Raw genomic sequence first — 21,669 nt, 5'->3', positions numbered from 1 at the left:
CGACTGGAGTATAGAGTTGTATGGTAGTGAAACATGGACTGCGGGAAAACCGGAACAGAAGAGAATCGAAGCATTTGAGATGTGGTGCTATAGACGAATGTTGAAAATTAGGTGGACTGATAAGGTAAGGAATGAGGAGGTTCTACGCAGAATCGGAGAGTCAAGCAAATAATTGAGGACGTAGGTTGCAAGTGCTACCCTGAGATGAAGAGGTTAACACAGGAAAGGAATTCGTGGCGGGCCGCATCAAACCAGTCAGTAGACTGATGACAAAAAAAAAAATTCAGGACATAAAGAGAGATGAAAATCTAATAGGTACGGGAGGTTGTAGAAGGGATAGAATAAAAGGTTACAGGAGAATGTGGGCTTGGTACTAGGAAGGACAGAAGAGAAAGTCTAATTGAGATCTGCAACAAATTTCAGTTACTAATAGAAAATACTCTGTTCAGGAATCAGAAGATGTGGAGGTATACTTTAAGTTAGATTACATCGTGGTCAGGCAGGGATTCCGAACTCCGATACTGAATTGCATGGGTTGCGTTGGAGGTAATATATATTCAGATCACAATTTATTAGTAATGCAGACTTGGTTGAAATTCAATAGAATGGTCAGAAAGAATCAGTGTGCAAAGAAGTGGGATAAGAAAATACTAAGGAATGAAGGGATATTCTTCAAGTTCGCTGAGGCTGTAGATACTGCCATAAGGAGTGGATCACTATGCAGTTCGGTTGAAGAGGTGTGGACACCTGTGAAAAAGGACAGCTGAAGAAGTGGGACAGAAGCACTTTGGTAGAAAGAAGGCAACTGGGAAGAAACCATGCGTAACAGAAGAACTACTTCAACTGATCGACGAAAGTAGGAAGGATGAAGATGTTCAGTAAAATACAGGAATACAGAATTACAAGCCACTTAGGAATAAAATAAATAGGCGAAATGCCTCCATCTAAAATGTGAAGAAGTAGAAAAAGATATCACTGGAAGGACTGGCTCAGTATACGGTGACAAACCAATGGGAATTCCCGTGTTAAATGCAGAGGAGAAACCGGATAGGTAAAAAGAGTACATTGAAGGGCCCTACGGGGAGAAGGCTTGTCTGAAGATAGTTGTGATAGAAGAATAAACGGAAGTCGGCAGGGAAAGGATAGGTGACCCTGTATTTTAATCATAATTTAAAATATCAAATAAGGCAGAAGGGATAGATGACATTTCATTGGAATTTTGAAAGCAATTCTGGGAAGTGGCAACAAAACGTTTGTATGAAGACTGTAAGAGACTGCCGACATACCATCTGCCTTTCGTGAAATCATCATCCACACAATTCCGAAGATAGGAAAAGGTGACAAGTTCGGGAATTATTGCACAATCGGATTAACAGCTCATGCATCCAAGTTAATGTCAAGAATAACGTACAGACGAATGGAAAAGAAAATTAAGGATCAGTTAGATGAAGATCAGTTCTCTTTAGGAAAAGTAAATGTATTAGAACGACAATTCTGATATTGTGACTGATAATGGAAGGAAAGGTAAACAAGAACCCATATACGTTCATACGATTAGTAGACCTGCAAAAAGCCTTCGATGATGTCAAATGGCGCAAAATGTTGAAAATTCTGAGAAAAATAGTTGTAAGCTATAGGGAAAGACTGGTGATGTATAATCTGTACAGGAACCAAGAAGGAATAATAGGGGTGGAAGATCAAGACCAAATTGTTCGGATTAAAAAGGGTGAAAAACAAGAATCTAGACTTTCGACCCTTCTGTTTAGTCTGTACATTGATGAAGCAATGTCAAGATAAACGAAAGGTTCAGGACATTGGAATTAAAATGCAAGGAGAAAGGGTATCAAAGATAATATGATACTGCTGTCATCAGTGAAAGTGAAGAAGAGTGAGAGGATGTGTGGAATGGAATGAACAGTGTAAAAAGCGCAAAATATGAAATGAGAATTAATCGGAGAAAGACCAAAGTAACGAGAAGTAGCAGAAATGAAAGCAGATACAAACTTAACATCATGATTGATGATCAAGAAGTAGGAGAAGTTGAATAATTCTACTACTTAGGCAGTAAATTAACCCATGTCGGAGGGAGCAGGAGGACATCAAAAGCAGACCTGCACTGGGATAAATGCCATTCCTGGCCAAGAGAAGTCTACTAGTATCAAACATTTGAGGAAGAAATTTCTGAGAATGTGCGTTTTGAGCACAGAATACAATGTGGAAAATCCAGAACAGAAAAGAATTGAAGAATTTGAGATTTGCGGTTAGAGAAGAACTTTGAAAATCAAGCACACTAATAAAGTAAGGAATGAGGAGGTTCTACGCAGAATCGGCGAGGAAAGGAATATATCGAAAACACTGTCAAGAATTAGGGACAGCATTGTAGGAGATCAGGTAAAGAAATAGGGGAATCGGCCTCTTTACCTGACCACATGATGGAGTTGGATTACGTAGGCTACATACGTGGCTTGATGGTGTGATGTTTGAGTGACGTGTCGACTTCCTGCAGAATCTCTTTCGACGTCACCAGTCCATTGTTTGACAGCTGGGAGCTCTGACCTTCATGTTTTGTAGATGACAGTCTCAGCAGCTAAACTTGTTCCTCGTTGCAAACTAACGGCCTAAGCGCTCTCCGCATAAAATGTCTATCATCTGCCGATGTGGTTCTATTGTTCTTCCCTGGGCTCAGGTACACGGGGACTTTCAGCATTTTTGCTGCATCTGATCTGAGCAGTAATTGGTCCTCAGAGGCGTTGTCAATTTTGCATTCGGAAGTAGAGGTTAGACGAGGGGAACACAGAAATATTTGTCATCTGGAACAGAATAGATGTTGCGGATGTCGCAGAGCGACAACAGACATCGGAATGAGTGCAAGGATCAAACTCAAAGTCCGAATATAAGTTTGGGTGATATGCCTCTAGAAGGCAAATGCTGAACACTTTTTGTGATACAGCATATGAATTCTCTCACACCTTTCAGTAAACCCTGACTCAACGATTCCTCATCCAAAGAATCCCCGAACTAATCTGTCTAAACAGATCATGAGGCAGCCCTACTCATCGGTTCTGTTCATCTTCCTCAGCTGAGTCAATCAGTGCGCAAAATTTCCGATCAGATAGTCATTGTCTTCGGTGGGCTCAATTTAAAATGTCAACCAATGAACGATCGATGCTGGGAAATCACCCCCGTCGGTCGTCTTATATGGTGCGAAACTTTCCGATCTCGCTTCGAAAAGTTCGTGAGCTGCGGCTAGCGTATCACATGAGCATTCCGGCGTTGCTCTCACGTCGTGTCCCATTTGGGTACCTGCCGCCAATCGCCCCTGGTTCCTTTGGCAGCCGAAGCGTCGAATTTTCTTGCGAAAACAGCAAGAGTTCCTTCAGGTGTTCTCTGTCTTCCTGCGGCGTCGAGAAGCCTGCAGCTTATTAACAATCGCCGCATGGGGGAGCCGCGCGGTCTCAGGCGCCTTTTCACGGTTCGCGCGGCTAACCCCCCCCCCCCCCCCCCACCCCCGCCGACCACCCACCTCTGAGGTTCGAGTCCTCCCTCGGGCTTGGGTGTGTGTGTTATCCTTAGCGTAAGTTAGTTTAAGTTAGATTACGTTGTGTGTAAGCCTAGGGACAGATGACCTCAGGTGTTTGGTCCCATAGTCCTTAACACAAATTTCCAAAATTTTTTTTTCTATTAACAGTCCTGTCGGTTTGTAACGCTGATGTATTAGGCGCTAGGAATTGAATGGCCTCGCTCAGCGCGCAGCTATTACGCAGTCCTTAAACGTCGGTTATCAGTGGCTGTCGGGAAAGTGACGCTATATCCTGGTGGCACCGTTTCGCCTCGAACGCTGATCTGCGAGTTTACAGCTTGTTATTTATTTTAAAAGTTACAATTAATATTCTTGTTTGAGCAGTATATTAAAGAGGTAAAAATATTACTGCTCAACTAAAGCAGATATAATAATTAGCAAGGCATAATAAGATGGCACTTGCAAATCGCTCTCCGTTTACAGAACAATAATGTAGACAAACAGCGATTTACTCATCATCGTTAACGCACCATATCAACAGAACTTCGGCAATCACTGAGCAATATTAAATGAAATAAAAATAACGCACGACACTCAGCAGTTATGGCATACTTTTTGTTCCATTCTTTTCCTTTCCGTAGACTTATGTTTACGTGCAGTTAGGCTTGTGTTCCCTCTTACGATCTAAAACTGTGATTAGGTAGCAAAAAGTGAAAAATAATCATGTTTTTCCAGTATCACACGAAATGCTATGAATAACAAATGATAAATGACCTATATATAGATTTGTAGTATGATTTTTGTGAAAGTAATGACAGTTAACCTAATCTGTGCAATATTGTATTTTTTTATTTAATGAATAATAGTTGAACTGCGTCATGTTTTACCTTAAAGCACACAATAAATTAGCACACGACTAATGAATTTAGAAATTTTAACTCTCGCTATTGGTTCTAAACCTGTAAATTTAGTGTAATTTGTAGTGACTGAAGGGAAGCAGTGGAAGTTACAACCAACGAGAAGCGAGTATGCTTAGCCGTTATGGGTATTGAAACTTGCGTCCTGGAGGAAAGCTCCGTTTGTGGTATAACGCTAACTTGCCACGTGAAACAAGCTAACGCTACCCTCTGAGAGGATTTCGAATTTTGACTGCGGGTGTATCTAATGGACAAAGGTATCGGACTATAATTTTGAATATGATTGAACTGAAAGTTTTCTAACTGTCTTTAACCTTGGGAGTTAATGAAAGTGGTACAAATCATATGTGAATAAAAAAAAACGAACTGCCGCCAGCCCAATTAGGCTCATTAATTAGGAAATACATGTTTCGGAACATTGAACATTGGTTATTAAAGTTACTCTCGTTGATATTTCCCTCTGAACATCGCACAGGATACAAACTGACGCAGGACACTCCCAGCAGTGTGTAGAAGCAGTTATCAATAACCCACACGCCAGATATTATGGCAAGCAAATTCGCACCAAGCTCACACCAACAAAAGCTACACTCAAGATCATTACTTAAACCAATACAGAAATGTTACTGCATGAAGTGCAGAACTAAATTTGGACAGGAGGGGCTTCTGTCTTAACTGATTTAAAAAAAAGACAGAAATAAAGATAAATAATATCATAAATATACTGTTTATACTCCTCTACGTATAGCAGTTTTCTTTAGCAGCAGAAACAGTTCAATTTTCTTTCTAATATGTGGAGAATATCATGGGGACCCATGAACTAGTATAGTGTCACTAGTCAAGCTCTACGATTATTTCAGTAGAAAAGACTAATTCAAACCAAATTAATCCTTCACTTCACTTGGAGTAGTTCATAATTTACTTTGTAAGACAAAATTTCAACACTGAGCTCAATTTACTTCAAAAAATGAGCTTAACTTATGTGTCCTTTTTATCATCTGTGAAGCAGGTATTTTACACAACAACATTTACGCAATCTGGCACTGTACTCCAACAAAACTGTACCTTGCAATAAACTAAGAAAACTCTAGCAAAATTCTATCTAAATTCACTTCTGTGTTTTTAACTTTAACTTTTACTGCTCATTTTACATTCGACAAAAAAAATCACTTCTAAACACCTGAATGCAAGAATTGTTCATTTAAAATGGGATTCTTGGTTTTAGTAGCACTTACGTGAGGACCCTGCTTAGTTTCGTGATATGTTTACGGACACAGATTTATAACTTTTTGATTATTATTAAAACCACACACAATTAACTGGTTCATGCCCATACACATAGCTGCATGTATGGAGTTAATAAAGCAGTGGCGAAATTTTGGTGGCAAGCGACATGGCGGCTAATTGTACTCACAGTTCTTGATGTTCGAATGCTCCACAAAATATCTCCTTGGCGTCGGATTTTCAACATATTACATCCATTCCTTTTTGCCAAGAATAGCAGGCTGGCTGGGGTGACCGAGCGGTTCTAGGCGCTACAGCCTCTCTTACCACCGCCGAAGTGTACCGTGCTATCACTAGCCACATAATGCGTACCGTTCACACCAAGGAGCCGCCCAGTTCGACCGCCAAAACTACCTTTCACATCGCTCCCTGCTACTTCCGTTGTGGGGGGACTTCCATATATCTTTTTTATACTACAATTACACGTGCCCTAAGCATGAACCAGCTTTCAATAAATATTGTCTTTTTTTACAAACATACACATATATTAAAAATTTATTATTTTAACAAATCATTTACTTTTTTCGTATATATATTACACAATTCTAAATTTCCTGTCACACATTAACAAAGTAGCACAGAATACACACTCCATAATTGCAAATATACAGTTACATAATAGAAACCCACTTCTAATCGATATAACTGTTTCAGTGGGTCATGGTGAAGGGTATTTCACATCCAAGACACATTAAAGTGACGAGGTGCTGGACTTAGTACTCTTGGCGTCATACAATCGCATGAGTCCACAGCTGCCGTATTCAGAAGTTCTGGGAGTGAAACTGAGTAATGGATGTACTAAAACTTAGTTACCTTAATGATGGATTATTAAGCATCTTAGCAATAAACTTTAATTTCAGATTGTAATAATACAGCATTTGAGACTTTGCTTACTGTTTACATCTACAGCCTGCTGAAACGAGCATTGGAAGCTTCGTTTGGGAAGCTCAATTTGGTTTACGAAAAGCAATCTAAGCTAATTCTACTGTTTTGCTTGTATATTTCTCTGTAAACGAAGTAATAGTAAATTCTAATAACAACTGTTTTGCGGTTTTGGAAAGTCGACAAGTGAACGTCTGAGTTTTGATGCATTTACACTGACTGCTTTCGACCAACGTCCAGTTTCATGGACACTTTGAAGACAAAACAGTGGTTAGCAAAATTTAATGGAATGGATGGCTTGGAGTGTCTGTCGTAATCGGTAAAATTGTTAGATATTATTAACTTTATTTGCTGTCTGAGCAGTCTGGTCGATGCGACATGGCACTGTTTCCCCCACTTTTTCCGATCACCTCATCTCTCTGTGGCTCTAAACAAAATGTCCTGAATCGTTTGTTGTATATATTTTAATCTCAGTCTACCTCTACAATTTTCGTGCTCTAGTAACGTGGAAGATGTTATCTGATGCCTTAAAACATAGTGTTTCTTATAATTCCTTGTCATTCCTGCAGGGGACCACTTAACTTCTTATGAGATTAGTAGATATAATTTTCAGCATCCTTCAGTACACCACATGCGAGATGCTTCCATTTTCTTCCATTCTGGTTGTCCCACAGCCCAGGATTCACTGCTATACAATACTGCGCACCGAAAATACATTCCAGAAATTTGTTCCTGAAATTAAAACATATGTATGATGCGAACAGACATTGTTTAGAGAGTAATGACCCCTATCACTGTGTTAATCTGCTTTTTATATGCTTTCTTCACTCGTCATGTGTAATTTTGCTTCCGAGGTATCAAAGTTGCTACACTTGTGCCGTTTCGTAGTCCCCAATTTTGATGTTAGGTTCGTCACTAATCGCATTTCTGCTACTGTTTAATACTATAGTCTTTCTTTGCGTTGGTGTCAGTCCATGATGTGTGCTCAACAGATTGTTCATGGGATTCAAGAGGTGCTTTAACTCGTACTCATTGTTACAGGCGGCAGCAGTGTCGTCTACACATCGTTACATTGACATGTTTCTACCCTGAAATTTAATCCCACTTCTGAATCTTCTTTTAATTTCTTTCGTTTACTATTGACTGTAACGCATGAATAGTAGGTGGGGTGACGAGGCGAAACCACATTTATCTGGCAGCAACTGTGAGTTCTTCGATTACTCTGTATGAAATACTCAAAGCAGAACACCTGAAATATTAGTACACTTTTTTACATAAATGCATAAAATATATACTTAACTTTGTGACACTTCCTTGCAAGTGGATAACGTACAACGGTCATGGACGAGCAAAGCATTACTTGATGCACTAATTAACGAACTGTTCTTTTGAGGTACAGTGTTCAATACTAATAACACGGTAAGTTCATCTTGATCTGTAACTATTCGTAGGTAGAAGACGATGACGTTGACTTCTCTAGCTGAGGGTTCGAATTGGAGAAGAGCTGCTGCCATCTGGACGCTATATCGACCTCACCATGAGCGCACTGCTGTACTGAGAGGGGAGGCGATATGTTCAGGTTGCGCCTCCCACATGTCGTTGTGGACAGCAGCGAGCCCTCACTTATGTCTGTGGTATCGATTCCGTTCCCAACTAACGGTGTGGCAATGCAGTCTTTGTATCATACCACAATATCTCCTGGTATCCCACTGTCTAAGGGTGTTACCCATCATTCCCTGTAGATTATACCTCTTCTTTTCAGAATTTATGAAATGTGTAGCACTTTACGTTGTCGAAGGTTTTCATTCCTTATGTATTAGATCTTCAGTCGTCCAAGCCTTCCAAATCGATATATATATTTAGTTCTACTATCCTGATAGATCCGTTCCTTTCCTTGTAGAGGTCGCTACTATTGCTACTCCTTACGCCTACCCGCTCTTTCCTTTGCAGTTAACACTGGAGATACTTCTACGTTGTTAATTTTAATGGTCTTAGTTTTAAGTTCACGGGAATTTATTTTGACTTTTGTATAACCTGATACTCTCCTTATGACGGCTGTTTCCTCTCTTCTTTCTTCATCTATTTCTGCAGCAATTTCGCCAGAACCTCTTTGTATTTCCCATTGAATACATATCTATGTGAGTAAAATTATTCTTTTCCTTTCCTTTGCTGGACACATTTCGTCAATCAGCTGGGGTATTTCCTATATTCTATACAGCTTCATAACTTTTATGTTTCTTGTACCTCCATTCGTCTGTCAAGCTTGTATGATTAGCCATTTTAGAGGTGTTAGTTCTTCCTCAACTGAACTACCTTCAGTGGTATACAGTGTCACTGTACCTATAGGTCTAGACAACATCGAACAAAGTTCTTAATCCTCAACACTTCAGTTTCTCACTGGTAGTCAACGTCACAACATCTGCAGTTTCAGACAACACTGAACATAAATCAATGAACTTCAAAACTTCATTTTCTCTCTTCCTTGCCTGATGATCCTTATTGACCATTAATTTCGGCCTAATGTTCTGTTAGGGTAACTCACACATATGGATTATGGAGCGGTAGGAAATATGAGAGCTACGTAAGCCCTGCAGTAATTTCAGTAAAGTGTAGAGCACTTGATTTATTAGAAGGGGAAATATGCTGTAGGATTGTGAGCTCTGGAGTGCCTCAGAATCAATTGCCAACTGATCTTATATGCAGCAAGAGAAAAAGTGAATCCACATACAGTACAATCACTATAGCAATATATCCTCACTCATAGAGAGGAAACTAAGAAAATGTCAAACTGTTCGCTAAATTAATACTCCTGTGAATTTTAAATTACTTTTTAATAGGAATTAATATGTACACACTTAGAGGCTAAAGTAAAAATAATTTTTATTACATGTATAGGGTCGTCCATTGATCGTGACCGGGCCAAATATCTCACGAAATAAGCGTCAAACGAAAAAACTACGAAGAAAGAAACTTGTCTAGCTTGAAGGGGGAAACCAGATAGCACTATTGTTGGCCCGCTAGATGGCGCTGCCATAGGTCACACGGATATCAAGTGCGTTTTTTTAAATAGGAACCCCCATTTTTTATTACATATTCTTGTAGTACGTAAAGAAACATGAATGCTTTAGTTGGACCACTTTTTTCGCTTTGTGATAGATGGCGCTGTAATTGTCACAAACATATGGTTCACAATTTGAGACGAACAGTTGGTAACAGGTGGGTATCTTAAATTAAAATACAGAACATAGGTATGTTTGAACATATTATTTCTGTTGTTCCAGTGTGATACATCTATCTTTATGATCTTATCGCTTTTGAGAACGCATGCTGTTACAGCGTGATTACCTGTAAATACCACATTAATGCAATAAATGCTCAAAATGATGTCCGTCAACCTCAATGCATTTGGCAATACCTGTAACGACATTTCTCTCAACAGCAAGTAGTTCGCCTTCCATAATGTTCGCACATGCATTGACAATGTGCTGACGCATGTTATCAGGCGTTGTCGGTGGATCACGATAGCAAATAACCTTAAACTTTCCACACAGAAAGAAATCCGGGGACGTCAGATCAAGTGAACGTGCGGTCCATGGTATGGTGCTTCGACGACCAACCCACCTGTCATGAAATATGCTATTCAATACCGCTTCAACGGCATGCGAGCTATGTGCCGGACATCCATCATGTTGAAGTACATCGCCATTCTCTCATGCTGTGAAACATCTTGTAGTAACATCGGTAGAACATTACGTAGGAAATCAGCATACATTGCACCATTTAGATTGTTATCGATAAAATGGGGGCCAATTATCCTTCCTCCCATAATGCCGCACCATACATTAACCCGCCAAGGTCGCTGATGTTCCCCTTCTCGCAGCCATCGTGGATTTTCTGGTGCTCAATAGTGAATGTTACGCCGGTTTACGTTACAGCTGTTGGTGAATGACGCTTTCTCGGTAAACAGAATGCGTGCTAAAAATCTGTCATCGTCCCGTAATTGCTCTTGTGCCCAGTGGCAGAACTGTACTCGACGTTCAAAGTCGTCGCCATGCAATTCCCGGTGCATAGAAATATGGTACGGGTGCAATCGATGTTGATATAGCATTCTCAACACCGGCGTTTTTGAAATTCCCGACTCTCGCACAATTTGTCTGCTACTGATGCGAGGATTAGCCACGACAGCACTTAAAACACGTACTTGGACATCATCATTTTTGCAGGTCGTGGTTGACATTTCATATGTGGCTGAACACTTCCTGTTTCCTTAAATAACGTAACTATCCGGCGAATGGTCCGGACACTTGGATGATGTCGTTCAGGATACCGAGCAGCATACATAGCACACGCCCGTTGGGCATTTTGATCACAATAGCCATACATCAACACGATATCGACCTTTTCCGAAATTGGTAAACGGTCCATCTTAACAAGCAAATACCGTCCGCACTGGTGGGATGTTACGTGATACCACGCACTTATACGTTTGTAACTATTACAGCGCCATCTATCACAAAACGAAAAAAGTGGTCCGACTAAAACATTCATATTTCTTTACGTACTTCACGAATATGTAATAAATATGGGGGTTCCTATTTTAAAAAACTCCACTGATATCCGTTTGACCTATGGCAGCGCCATCTAGCGGGCCAACCATAGCGCCCTCTGGTTTCCCCCTTCATTTACATCTACATCTACATTTATACTCCGCAAGCCACCCAACGGTGTGTGGCGGAGGGCACTATACGTGCCACTGTCATTACCTCCCTTTCCTGTTCCAGTCGCGTATGGTTCGCGGGAAGAACGTCTGCCGGAAAGCCTCCTTACGCGCTCGAATCTCTCTATTTTTACATCCGTGATCTCCTCTGGGGTATAAGTAGGGGGAGGCAATATATTCGATACCTCATCCAGAAACTCACCCTCTCGAAACCCGGACAACAAGCTACACCGCGATGCAGAGCGCCTCTCTTGCAGAGTCTGCCACTTGAGTTTCCTAATCATCTCCGTAACGCTATCACGCTTATCAAACAACCCTGTGACGAAACGCGCCGCTCTTCTTTGGATCTTCTCTATCTCCTCCGTCAACCCGATCTGGTACGGATCACACACTGATGAGCAATACTCAAGTATAGGTAGAACGAGTGTTTTGTAAGCCACCCCCTTTGTTGATGGACTACATTTTCTAAGGACTCTCCCAATGAATCTCAACCTGGTACCCGCCTTACCTACAATTAATTTTATATCATCATTCCACTTCAAATAGTTCCGCACGCGTAATTCCAGATATTTTACAGAAATAACTGCTACCAGTGTTTGTTACGCTATCATATAATCATACAATAAAGGATCCTTCTTTCTATGTATTCGCAATAAATTACATTGGTGTATGTTAAGGGTCAGTTGCCACTCCCTGCACCAAGTGCCTATCCGCTGCAGATCTTCCTGCATTTCGCTACAATTTTCTAATGCTGCAATTTCTCAGTATACTACAGCATAATCCGCGGAAAGCCGCATGGAACTTCCGACACCATCTACTAGGTCATTTATATATATTGTGAAAAGCAATAGTCCCATAACACTCCCATGTGGCACGCCAGAGGTTACTTTAACGTCTGTAGATGTCTCTCCATTGAGACAACATGCTGTGTTCTGTTTGCTAAAAACTCTTCAATCCAGCCACACAGCTGGTCTGATATTCCGTAGGCTCTTACTTTGTTTATCAGGCGACAGTGCGGATCGAACGCCTTCCGGAAGTCAAGGAAAATAGCATCTACCTGGGAGCCTGTATCTAATATTCTCTGGGTCTCATGAGCAAATAAAGCGAGTTGGGTCTCACACGATCGCTGTTTCCGGAATCCAAGTTGATTCCTATAGAGTATATTCTGGGTTTCCAGAAACGACATGATACGCGAGCAAAAAACATGTTCTAAAATTCTACAACAGATCGACGTCAGAGACATAGGTCTATAGTTTTGCGCATCTGCTCGATGACCCTTCTTGAAGACTGGGACTACCTGTGCTCTTTTCCAATCATTTGGAACCTTCTGTTCCTCTAGAGACTTGCGGTACACGGCTGTTAGAAGGGGGGCAAGTTCTTTCACGTACTCTGTGTAGAATGGAACTGGTATCCCGTCAGGTAGAGTGGACTTTCCTCTGTTGAGTGATTCCAGTTGCTTTTCTATTCCTTGGACACTTCAAGCTAGACAAGTTTCGTTCTTTATAGTTTTTTCGTTTGACGCTTATTTCGTGAGATATTTGGCCCGGTCACTATCAATGGACCACCCTGTATACCACTGTGCATTACAAATCAGGAAGGGAAATGAACAGCATGCATGTATTTAGCAGCCCTGACTGGAAGTAAGAATTCTTCCCCCCTTTTGCAGGTGATGTCATCCAATGAGTCTACCCACGTGCTGCCAGAAAATACAAGAAAACTTTTGTTGGCCAAAAGCCGTTCCTCTTCACATGCAAGTAGTTTGGTCTGATGCCATTCACACTGGATATTAATACTAGATCAATGAAGAGATTAAGATCGGATTTGGTTGTTGCTACCCTCGCCAGCGTATCACATCTGATTTATGAATGTATTTTGATGGCCTTCTACTTTAGATCATTGCATCCATTCTCTACAATAAACGTTATTTCAGTTTGTAACGTAATGAGTTTGTCAGCACTGGCTTTTCTTTTCGATGGCATCAGATTTCTTCTACAATACAGAAAAATGTGTGAAAATGCTTAAGCTCATAGCGTCATGTGACAAAGTTCTGAGGACCCATATTGGTCCTGTGACTGCATCTGAGGGAAAGACAGTGAAGATACAACTGGTTTTAGTTCTTTTTTATGTCTTTTCAATATATGCATCCTTTTTTATGACTGCAGGACAGGACGGCAAGCTCCTAGCATTTACTGTCAGCAGATTTGTTGCAACCTCTTTATCTCTTTTGAGGTTTGCGAATTTACAGTTAGTGATAAAGCACAGAGTTTCCCCTCTAAATGTTTATGTCCACGTTATAAGAAACGATGTGCTATCTACATGCTATGGTAAAGTTTATGGAATGAAGCGATCTCTGCACAGAGGGAATCTACAGTCACACAGGAGACAGGTTTGGCAAGTATCAGCGTATGTGCGATCTATCACACGAGTTCATGCAGACGTCTGTGAATTGTCAGATTTGATTGCCAGTGCTCACGAGGGTTTTCTAGTGTTATACTTCATCGCTATTTCACTGACTGCCACACTTCAGATTTACCTCCTCGCAACGAAATTATCATTCCTAGGTTCGAGTAACGTCAATACCTGGGAAGGAAAGCTGAGTATTTTTCTCACCCTAGGTCAACTGATGCTTCTCGCGTGCCTGCTCACGGTTTTGAGACGGGAGCGAGACGAGGTAGGTGTTCTCTGGGCGCCCTGTGGCCAGCCTGCTGGGCATTCTCACCGTACGACTGAGCCTCGTCGCTACTTTCATCTCCATAGTGACCACCTACAGCGCCCTGTTGGTCACCTTTTGGCCCTCAGAACATTCTATCACTGGAACGTAGTCTAAGGTACCGTACTGGTATCTGTTACCCGGTAACTGAAGACGCGGTAAGAATTACAACACTGTCGTCTTTACGCCAGGTAAGCAGGATGGGTAGGCAGCATTATTGTCGCGACTACTGCGCTGCGGACACTACTACATGTCTCTATGCGTCACTAAATGAAGAGCCTATTATGACAAAGAACAGAAGGAGGTAGCGCCGTGGCGACACGAACAGCAGGAGCCAACAACATAAACCACGGTGTGGTGGCAGTACCACGGCCCGTTCGTCAACAGACCAGAGGCGACGGCAACTGAAACCATAGAGCGTCAGCGCCAGACAAACCGACAGCGGCACCGACGACCAGGTCAGCACACCAATACGCTCGCACAACTACGACCTGCTCTAACTATTTCAGACTTCCACAGAAATCGATTTTAACCAGTCATGACTGCGCGATATAGGCTCGCCCACGCTCCGGCAACAGACGTCAGTTTCAGCGCGGCGAGCAACCCCAGATAGAGTTCGCCACGACATCACCTACTTCAGTGCGGACACCTCTTCACTTTGCACGTCATCAGGGCGGGACTTCGGCACTGTAATGGTGGTGTGCAAAATGCCATTAGTATATTCTGCTTTATTACTTAAACCGATTTGGTGGCAGTATTTCTACAGACGTAGACAATTCCTCTGGTTCTCTCGTTGGGACTTCATTAGCAAAGTACAAACCAAGCAATTTCAAGTGTTGTGATTCTGTTACAGCTTTTGTGCTTCAAGATGTGCCTAAGCCTGCAGACTACAACTTGCTGTTTGCATTTAAGAACTAAACTTGCTAAAGTAGTTGAGAACCTTCCGTTACTTTTCACACTTTAATTTGGTCAAATTTATGAGCTTACTCTGAAGTTGATATGATTATTGATCATTCACTTCAAGAAGCTCCAAGTTTGTTTCTGTGAAAGTCACTGTGTTACGATAGAGAGAGTAGCATTATCAGTGTGCCATATACTTTGTTTACAATAAAACATTTTAATGGTGTGTCAGATGTATTTTATTGCGTTATCGCACAGTTTATTGCCTTTTAAATTTAATTTTCTTTGTAGGAGACTTGTTCTCACTTCTAGTTACGTAAGAATTTTGTACAACTAACATAAAATCATAAGACTGGGGCAAAACTTTTACCATGTAGACAATAAACCCGCAACGTGATAAAGTGTTCACGAACATATAAACAAAGACATAAGCTTTTCGCCGGCCGCAGTGACCGAGCGGTTCTAGGCGCTTCAGTCTGGATCTGCGCGATCGCTACGGTCGCAGGTTCAAATCCTGCCTCTAGCATGGATGTGTGTGATGTCTTTAGGTTAGTTAGGTTTAAGTAGTTCAAGTTATAAGAGACTGATGACCTCAGATGTTAAGTCCCATAGTGCTCAGAGCCATTTGAACCATAAGCTTTTCTTATTACAATTGATCAGTTAGTGAGTAAATTTCAGTGATAGCTTTGCAACATTAAAGTGCTGGATACCATTCTTCATTATTATTTACAATATTTGACCTGTAATATACAAAGACATGGGAATTATAGTGATGCACATCTGCCTCATTTTAAGTAGTGACGAGATAACAGTACTACTTTCAGACTATTATCTTTGTTCAAATGGTTCAAATGGCTCTGAGCACTATGGCACTTAACATCTGAGGTCATCAGTCCCCTAGTACTTAGAACGACTTAAACCTAACTAACTTAAGGACATCACACACATCCATGCCTGAGGCAGGATTCGAACCTGCGACCGTTGCGGTCGCGCGATTCCAGATTGATGCGCCTAGAACCGCTCGGCACACCAGGCCGGCTATTGTGTTGGTACGGACGTCATATGTGGATGACTAATGAATTAGTGTGTTAGTTAAGTAAGGAAGTTTGTTGTAAATGCTTTGATGATATGGAGTGGTCGTCTTCTGAAACAATTTTAATTTTTACTTCATTGACTTGTTGAAATTCTAACGAACAAAGCTACTATTAATATTACTCTCAGGGGTCTTAATTCTGGAAAACCTCAAGTTTGTTATACGCAGATGCAACACATCCTCATATAAGTATACATCATTACATTTGTAATATCAATATAAACTTATTTGTCTAGATCGCTAGCTTAAAAATGATACAACCGATTTCGATTATGTAGCAATCATCTTGAGATCTGTCTAAAATAAACAGAAAATATTTTGTTCTTAAAAGTTGCACTACTTACAATGTATACAATATAAACAGAAAAGAAAGTGACAGAGATCGTTTTGTAGGGGCCTGGAATGAGACATCTGCCGTTGTCGAGGTGCAAGAGCATTGAGTGGAGCAGGTCATTTGGTACCCTGGGTGTTAATGATTAGTGGAAGAAGACTTTACTCACTAAATTTTACAATCGCGTATTCTCCTCTGTGTTGACGTCCAGTCCGGCAGTGATGCAGCACGCCACGTCTGAGTTTGTTGACGCTGCCTCACCAAACTGCGGCGGACGACGCCCTCACAGTCTGGCTCACGTAAACACGGTGTCGAATAGGTGGCAAACCCCATTGGCGAACACTTTTGCCTTTACGACGGGGGTCACTTCCCAGGACGGAGACTGCTAATAACCAGAGCCCTCTCGTTGACGTCGGGTGGGGCGTGCTTTGGTTATCTCTCGACTACTCTGCATGCTATGTAGATGGACAATAGCGTAGTTCATTCCCCAAAGGAGGCTGGGGATATCGATGATTGCTTACAGGTGCTGGCCGGCGGCAGCAGCGTTTGGTGTGTCTCCTAAAACTGCGACAGGTGGACAGTATGCCAAGCACCATAATTTCAGCTCATCAGGCCGTAGGTAGAAGTGTCCAAGTCGTCTCATCAGTGACTGCGAGGTCGGCAGCTCGCAGCTCTAGTGTCTGGTAGATTAGACAGGTGGCAGTCTCAGAGCCGGCAGTAATTTTGACGACGAGTCGCGGTGTCACAGGTGCAGCTTGCGCACTGCGACGCAAAGATTGCAACAAAGGGCCGGAAGCATCAGTATTTATTACTACTGGTCTGAGACAGTGATATGACAGCCCGGTGACGACTGAATGGGGTCTACTTTTCCAGGCCCATCAGCGCACTTCACCACCCCTCTATTTCGTAGCAATAGCTTTTAGATCTTGAGCTTGTTGCTTATCAGCTATATCAGCAGGTTGATACGTTTTCTTGTGAAACTCGTACTCTCTCTTATGAAATCAAGCTGTGCTGTTACAGTGACGTGAAGTCTTCTCCTCGCTTACTTCACGTTGTTCAGTTGACGATTCAAGCCTGTCCTCACACCAGGTGTGGCAACCTCTTCTGGATTTGTTCTGCTTTCCCCAGTATTTGCTTTCTGCCAGTTTGTCGTTTTCACTGCGACACGTGGCACTGTCCTGGCTTCCCCTGGTGTGGTGCTGGCTGGACCGGATTATGAAAAAAAATTATATTTTTGCATAATACATTTCTGATGTGTAACATTCCAATCTTCTTTAACGGAAATAGTCTCGAATTTTTCTTAGCTACCTCTGAAACACTCTCATGAAATTCTGCTTTGCGTAGGTAACTACACACTGTACAACTATGTTAGTTACGGGTTTGAGAATCATATTCACAAGAGTTTATGACCAGTTCTTAAGGGCGGATGCTCATGAGAAACAGACACTACGTATGAGATTAAAATATCCACACTTTTGAAGATACAGTAATGAAATTTTGTACCATATTTTACATGAAATTAACACATTTCCTCTATTGCTCCTTGGATTATATATATTTAACATTTTTTTTAATTTAAAAATATTATTGTAAATAGTAATACATGTACCTGCCTCTCAGAAACTATTCAAAAATTTCTACAAAATTTTCTAAGTTTAATCTCTTTGCATGTAGCAACCTTCCTTCATGAGGTTTTTCGAATATATCGAAAATGAGAATTTTAATAACTTTTTAATTATGATTTTATAAGTGTAATTAAAAATTCATGCAAAATTCCATGCACTTTTCTCCATTCCTCAGCTTACACTCAGAATTTCAAAATTTACTGTCGAGACAACATTTACTATGTTAATAGAAATAAGCGTACAAAATTCCTTAACTCTACCCCTCAAAGGTTATGAGAAAAATGTACACAGATTTTAAAAAACAAAATCTTCTGCAAATGCAATTCACGGTTCCACCTAACGTTTGCTCTTATGTCATATCTTCAGAAGGCCCCACATTTGTACTCAGGATACTCTTTCCTTCAAGAATTCTCTTCAGGTTTCTTCTTTATCAGGTCTTCAATTGACTTTTCAGCTGTGGAGAGGCGTTGTAAATCAATTTTTCTCATGACATAGTGAGTGATATTTTCCATCTTAAGGCCTATTCTCTCTAATACATTCATTCTCCGTACATTCTATCACTTAACGCAAGAAATGCATCATAAATTGTAATTCTTACAAGTATAACAGACGAAATTGTGGTTTTAGGGCATTGTTTGCTTATGAGACAATTTAGAGTTTCGTTTTGATTCTGCATTTAACAATGAACACACTGCTTTAGAATTTCAAGATCGACCGAAAGCCTGTAAGCCTGTAAGTGACTCTGTTGTGGCCGACAATGTCCTTTCCATCACCCCTATTTTGCCCTACCTATCACTGACAAGAGTTGCAGATGATCTATTAAACCAAAGGGTATATATCATAGTAATGGTGAAAAACAGTCTTGGTCGCAATTTTATTTTTTTTTTATTTTTCAACGACGCGTTTCGCCTTATTTAGGCATCTTCAGGTTATCTTTTCTAGAACGAGAACGCGTTATGCAGATCTTGGTGCCTCTCGCGTCCATCTAGAAAAAATTACCTGAAGATGCCTATAAATGGCGAAACGCGTCATTGAAAAATATAGAAGAAATAAAAGAACTAAAAAACTAAAATTTGCAACCAAGACTGTTTTTAACCAAAACTGTTAAGCACTGGTTTACTGTATGCCACATATGGATTGGAAGAAGTATATATCATAGCCTTGTAGAAATATCCCCTGCTAGTTTGCTTGAAAATAATCCACGGAATCGTTGTTCGACGAGCTAATATTGAAGTGTTGCTTCAAAATGTGCGAGTGGTAAGAAGGTCACGTCGAATTATTTTTCAGGCACTTTGCATGTGATTTCGTCTTTGAATCTTATTGTCCATGCGTCCTAAGAATAAATAAAAAATAAATTGAAAATTGAAATTTTCGTTGAATTGGTCTACTGAGAGTGATAGGGGAGAGGTACATGGAGAAGAAAAGGAAGGAGTATGTCGTGTTCATTGATGTTGAGAAGGCTTTTGACTGTGTCAGATGGGACAAACTGATGGAAATCCTAGGGAAACATGGAACTGACTCGAGGGATAGACGGCTAATTAGAAATTTATAATTCAACCTGAGAGCAAGAGCAAGAATAGGATGTGTGACGAGGGAAGAAATTGAACTGGGAAGAGGTGTAAGACAAGGTTGTTATTTATCACCAACACTGTTCAGTATATATCTGGGGGAATTTATAAGTGAAAGTTTGGATGGAAGGAGAGGAGTTTGTGTAGGGTGTCGGAGAGAGGAATGTATAAGATTTGCAGACGACAATGTTGCAATGGCAGAGAGTGCAAGAGAGATGGAACAATTGATAGATGATCTAATCACAAAATTAGAAGAACATGAAATGAAGATTAACAAGAGGAACACCAAAAGCATGGTAGCTGGAGGAAAGGGGAGAAAATGCCGTATGAAGATAGGGGGAGAGGAAATTACTTGGGAAGTGTAACAAAGGATTATATGTATTGCTCAACAGAAGTTATGGTAGAAATTACAATGGCAAAAGAAGGATTCAAGAGGAAACAGAAATGACTTCGTGGACCACTAAACAAAGATCTGAGGTAAAGACTTGCCAAATGTTACATTTGGAGCGTTGTACTATATGGTACGGAGACCTGGACATTGAGGAAGGAAGATGAAAGATAATTGGAGGCACCAGTGATGTAGGTATGCAGAACAATGGAGAAAGTGAAATGGGAAGACCGAGTAAGAAATAAAAAAGTATTAAGAAGAGTTGAAGAAGAAATAAACATGCTGAAAGTCATCAGAAAGAGAAAACGGAGCTGGACTGGACATTGTTTGAGGAGGGACTGTTTATTGGAGGAAGGAATAGAAGGAATGGTGAAGGGAAAAAGGGGAAGAGGAAAAAGAAGATATCAAATGCTGGACGGTATCAAAGAAGGCAAATATTCAGAAATGAAAAGACTGGCTATGGACAGACGAAAGTGGAAGAGGCTTAACCCATGACAAGACCTGCCGTAAGGCAGAATACCATACTACTACTACTACTCATGAACGTCCCATCTGAATCATATGTTGTCTCTGTAGACTCCTTATGGTCTAACACAACTTTACTATCTTAATCTACTTTTTACTTTTAAGAAATCTTTTTTGCTACTATTTAGAGACACGAGAGGTATTTCGTGGATTGGCGATAAAGGTGGATGAGTGGTTTTAGGCTACAAGCAAAGGCAGAACGCAGAAACTGTTAGCAGAACCATGGCAGAATTGGTGGTGGAAATGCTTGTGATAGAGGTAGAGGTCTCAAACCATGCACATACAATGTCACGAAATATCGTTACAGAGAGTAACACATCATGAGTTGTACACTCAGACACTGAGACATTAAAATTACTGTGTGCTCTGTGACGCTGCTACTGAAGGTAAGGACAAACATACATCTGCTAGAGAGCAGCACTGTATGTACAATTACATAATTAAACCTTTCTTATCAAAACAAAATTGAACGAAATGCGTCAGAAAAAAAGAATATTTGCAGATTAACTTAGGCTGGTAAAAGAGCTCAACAACTGCAAATAATAAAATGTGGGAAGAGTTTTTGAGAAGATAAAAAGTTATTCCAATGCAGAGGCTACTGACTGATAATGGTAGGTGCGCCTCAGTACATTACGAAATGATTTGACAAATAAAATGAGGACAGATTGGGCACGTTGCATCACCGGTATGTTCATTACAGCTGGCAGTGGTCGCTTCCTTCATGCACGCTCTGTCTTGTTGCAGCCAGTCACCGATGCACCACGGACGTGATGATGTCAGGCCTTATGAAAGAATAAAAGAAAGCTGTTTTTACTATTTAGAGGGGCCCTTCTGTTTACACAAAGCTGCCAATACAGTATTTGCTTTATTTGCTATGACAGCTACACAATCCTTGAAAGTAAGGCGTTTGTCCAAGTGAATTACAAAACATTTAGCGGATTCAATATCATTGAATAGCTCTATCGGAGTTCTTGAAAGTCACCCACGTTTAATGGGACCCACCATTCCGTAAACCATTTTTCAACCTGTAGTGCAGCTCGATGGATTTAGCCGTGAACTTGGTTACGTATTATAATACCATACTGGCCATTAAAATTGCTACACCAAGAAGAAATGCAGATGATAAACGGGGGTTCATTGGACAAATATACTAGAACTGACATCTGATTTCATTTCACGCAATTTGGGTGCATGGATCCTGAAAAATCA

This window comes from Schistocerca americana, chromosome 4 (genome assembly GCF_021461395.2).
Source record: "Schistocerca americana isolate TAMUIC-IGC-003095 chromosome 4, iqSchAmer2.1, whole genome shotgun sequence".
NCBI classification, from domain to species: domain Eukaryota; kingdom Metazoa; phylum Arthropoda; class Insecta; order Orthoptera; family Acrididae; genus Schistocerca; species Schistocerca americana.
This window is presented reverse-complemented; position numbering follows the sequence as displayed.